At 38.6% G+C, this 4,949-nt stretch overlaps 1 long non-coding RNA gene across 1 annotated transcript; it reads right to left on the bottom strand.

Moving 5' to 3' along the window:
• Nucleotides 1-35: 35 nt before the first annotated feature.
• Nucleotides 36-4,949, bottom strand: LOC139621737 (uncharacterized). Its single transcript, XR_011691076.1, has 3 exons — nt 4,783-4,949; nt 2,770-2,928; nt 36-141 (listed from the first exon to the last, which is right to left on the bottom strand). It is a non-coding gene; the product is annotated as an uncharacterized lncRNA (long non-coding RNA).

Raw genomic sequence — 4,949 nt, 5'->3', positions numbered from 1 at the left:
ATTTTATGTTAGGTGGTGTAAATACAGCAGACCTACCGGTGAAACCAGACATGAAAACTCAATGAAGTTATCTGTTTCCAAAATAACAAGTGTGGCTAGAAGGGCAAAGATGGTCACACCATTCTTGGATATTGCCATTCCCTTTAAGAAAGAAAGGTAGAGAGGGAGAGAAAAAAAAACAAGAGATGTGATGGTGACTCATTTTTTAAAGCCAATTGTTACACACACTGGATGTGGAACTTCTTACATTGGTGGCATTTCTGACATCTATTAACTAATGAACAATGAAAAGTCAAGCCAATGATTAATGCTTTGAGTTTCATAACTTAATAATTACTTCATTCCTTCGATGCTAGTCATCTATCTCCCAGCCTTGTCATTGTAAGTGTGGCTTTGGTGCTGGTCCAAATTTAAGCCACTGAATTTGGCACTCATTTTCTCCACATACGCTGATGAAATTAAAAGAAGGTTTTGCTCGGTTCCAACTGACAATGTTGGTACTGTCATTTGAATATTTAAACATTTGTTTCAGCAGGTACCAAGAATAGTTTGTAAATGACATTGACAGGAAATTAACCAGCGAGGGGGCAGATATTCTTTGCCTGATGATTTGTTGCATCTGTTGGTTGAGCACTCTGCATATTACTTTTTATTTTATTTACTCTGTGCCATAATTCAAATCACAGGGTAATGTGCAGAGTGCAAATGGACCCATGAAAGAGAGACAGCTAACACCAGCTGGACCCCAGTCCTTTGTAGAATGAATGAATGTAGGATTACCTGGCGATGACTCAGCAAGTAATCACACATAATCCAAAAGTAAATATACCCGAAACAGTTTTATCCTCCTTTTTCGAAAAATGGAAAAATACACACCATAGCCCCGGTATCAATATAGTTTCACTTTCCTCACACAAAAGGAGAGCAGAATTTAGTTTGACTTTAAAAAGTTGGTTCAACTAAATTACAAAAAAACATATCTGAGATAACCATGTTTTTGATGCTCAAAACAATCAATCAGTGTCTCAGTTACAAGACATCCTCCAACAGGTGTCTGATTTTAATTTCAATAACATGCAGGGGCAGACTGGCCATCTGTGTGATCTGGAGAATCACAGAACGGCTGGTACTCCAGGACGGCCGCATGCCGGCCGACCACCCACCACGCAGTCATCACCTGTTTTTTTCCCCCTGCTAATCTAATCTAATCTAATCTACTGTTTCACACTCCAGTACGGTAGGTGGCAGCAGTGCACCTTTAAGTTGGATGCCAGCGGCCCGGCCGTGCCCGCCAATTAAGGAGAAGGAGAAGAAGAAGTGGAGTAGCAGCAGCAAAGACGTTCAAGCATATTGACCATAGAAACAATATGGATAACGCCGGTAAAAAATGGAAAGAAAAGGGTGCTGCTGAGAAGGCGAGGGGAAAAAAAATGCGACATTTAGAGAGTGAAGCCACTAAATGTCGCAAATTAACTGAAATGTTCAGCAGCACAGCCAGCAGCAGCACCACTGAAGTTCAGTTTAATATTAGCAGCATCCAACATGATAGGGCCACCTGTGATGATGAGGGACAGAGAGATGAGCTGGTTCCACAGACAGATTCAGGGCAAGTAAGTATGGAACATGAGAGAGGAAGAAAGAGAGTTACTTGTGTTACTCGGGCTGATGTTAGGAAATGTTATTCAGGTTTAGGGCTGGGCGATATGGACCAAAAGTCATATCTCGATACTTTTTAGCTGAATATCGATATTCGATATATATCGATAATTTTTCCGTGGCCGGATAATTTCATACGTCTATTAGTAATGGCCCGCCGGTAAATCGCACTCCCACCACTCATACTGCAAATCATACTACAAATCCCACAATGCACTGCGTTATTGTTGTTGTTGAGTTTCCGCGCGCCGATTGCTTTGGGCCGGGCCTAGTCAAAGTCCAGGGCCGTTTTTTAGTCCCAGTCCGTCCCCCATCGGAATGTCTCCTGAAAGAGCACCAATACGGCCTTTGGTTGTCATGGTTACAATAATAAACATGCAGACTGTACTGACATTGGTGCACCTACCTTCATCGCCATGGTTACAATGATAACAGTCATGGCTTGGTTAGGTTTAGGAAAAGATGGTGATTTGGGTTGAAATAAGTAATTCTCAACGTGAGACAATCTTTGTTTTCATAGTTACAATAAAAACAACGTGGTTAATTTTAAACAGTCATGGATAATAGAAACAACAAAAACTGCTGGTTTCACATGGGAATCGAACACTACTCTCTCTGTGTCATATTCCTGTGTTTTGTTGAGCCATCCACCTGCTGATGTGGACTTTGTCGCTCTATAAACTGGGTCACTGCACTTTTCCCTTTGCACCTGTCATAATTACTACAACCACTAGATGTGGCCTAACAACAAAACGTAACTATGCGTCATAATAACCTGCTGCACAGAGGACCTATGGGCTCGTTTTTTACGGGAGTGCCGTAAGCTCCTCAGTTACCCTGTCAACAGTTTTCCAATGAAAAAATCACAGCCAGGTGGAATTTCATTCACCTACTGTACTAGACTGGCTACAGATATAGAGATATGTAAATCAAAACTGACCAGGCACCAGCAACTAGAGGTAACTGAGAGTACATGTTTTTTGTTTTGGGTGAATCCAGAAGACACGGACGTCTGACCTACATTGGCTCTTGCCTCATACAACATAGATATCAGATGCATTTTTATTTAGAGCTAATAAGCACAAGCCTCACGTTGTTTTCCAGTATACACACCTTTAATGGCTTGTCCTCTTCAAGGTCACTTAAACTGCATTAAACAGAGACGCTTCCACATTGCGTTGGTTGTGCGCAAACAGAATCCAGTGCTGCTTGATGGCTCATCAGCATAAGATTCATCACGGGAACGGCACCAGAAAGGAGACCTGTTCAGAACTGGATGGGGGTGAGAAATGCATGAAGGTATTTAAAATGCATCCTAGAGAAAGCATATCTACTCATGTGTGTCTCTCCAGTGGCACACACAATTTCCATCCTTGAGGTGAAGGACGTCAAAGACAGCGACATATCATTAAATGTTATTAGTGTGGGGGAGCATGAATTGGTTCACAGGTGCAGCACTTAACAAAGGAACTGTTGTGATAGAAGCTCAAGTTTTGTTTGTTTTTTATAAAAAGTCTAATCAGTCTGGAAAACAGGAATATCTGTCTGTTGAGGGAGAGGAATGACCTTTTTAAAACAATGTGTTATTGATACTGTGTAGATCTGTGTGATGTGACGTCCTTTCTCTTAACGTCATGTAAATTAAAAACTGAAACACTTTTGTTAGCATTAGCTTGGGACCTCAATTTACTTGACAGCTATAATTAAGTTAATACTAGCAAGCTGCAATTAACTTGTCATCTAAAATGAATTAGACTTTTTTTTAAGACTTTTGCAGTATAGTACAGTGCAGTACAGTAAATGCACAATTAACATAGAGCACAAGATGTTCACACAAATAATTTAGATACTCAAATAAAATGGCAGACGGTAAATGTAGTGCACTAAATTGGGAGAGATTTTGGACACGGCAACGGCACTTTTGATTGCTCACTCACGTACCCTGGGCCAGTTCCTGCCCAGTTATGGGCACGCCCATTTCATAATCATATGAGCATTAGGTTAATCTGAAACATGGTGAGGAAAATGGAAAATGTTGCTCTGAAAAAGTTATATATAATTATCTATAATTATAGTTACATATAATTATCTACATATATATGTATATATATATATACATATATATGTATACACACACCATTTGCCTTGACTAAAACCTTTTTAACCACTTGATAGGAGATAATATTTCTTTTTATTTTTTATTTTATTTTATTTATTTTATCTTTTATTTATTGATGTATTCAGTTGTCTGATAACCTTTTATTACTGTCATTTTTGTCAGTTTTGGGTATAGTGAATATTTTAAACATAAGACAAAGTTCTAAATATGAAGAAACTAATAATTAATAATATAACCCACATCTGCATATTAAGCATAAAAATCCATCCTTTTATTCACCCTTATTTTATTGTACTATTTCATTTCTCATTGTAAAGCACTTTCAGCTACATCTCTTATTTTTTTCTATTATTATTATTACTATTAAATATGTCAGAAACCTCTCTGGTCTGTTTTTGGATTAGTATTATTGAATTGTATCTTATCTTTGACTGTTATTCTGGATAACAGCTTTAGCCAAACATCTGTAAAAATGTCATCATTGACAACTTGTAATGCACTCACAAGGTGACAGGTAATTAGGATGAACTGGGGGACTGCTAGATATCTAACTTTCAGAAAAAACATGTTGATTCTCGTGGATAAATAAATGTGATTTTTTTTCCCCCACATTAATATCAAGGAATAATTGGCTTTGATCAGTATTGCCTTTCTCAGTCCATAACACCATGAACAACTACTTCAACCCAACAATAAACAGTAATTTTACAGAAAAAACACAGCAGGCATTGTGTAGTTTAAGTCAACAAAGATGCAGATGAGTCAAAGCAAACAGGGGGGGGGGGTTCAGTGCTATCTGTTATTTCACACGCTCATATACATACAAATACTTACAGAGCTGTTTTTTGCTGAAAAGACACCATAGAAAATGATTAATCAGAAAAGAGGTCAACCTGTAAACAACCAGCTCCCTCTCAGTGAGTCTATTCCTGACAAGCACCTTCAAAAACATATTCCCAACAAAAGAGCCTGTTCACAGAAAAATGTAAACCAGACAAATTTCTTACCATAGTCCACGTTTTCTCTCTCTTCTGCTGTAACCGTTCTCCTTGTGAGTTCAGAAAACACACTTCATTACAGACTGCTGCAGAGTGTAAAGGCTGCCAAACCCGTATCTTGAACTATGGGAAAAATGCTGCACACAAAACTTCCTGAAATATAGTACGGGACACGC

Source organism: Trachinotus anak, unplaced genomic scaffold, assembly GCF_046630095.1.
Source record: "Trachinotus anak isolate AG129_WGS33_773 ecotype Australia unplaced genomic scaffold, CSIRO_AGI_Tana_v1 ptg000005l, whole genome shotgun sequence".
Classification (NCBI taxonomy): Eukaryota; Metazoa; Chordata; class Actinopteri; order Carangiformes; family Carangidae; genus Trachinotus; species Trachinotus anak.
Note: the sequence above shows the minus strand (reverse complement) of the source record. Positions and strands in the feature narration are given on the sequence as shown.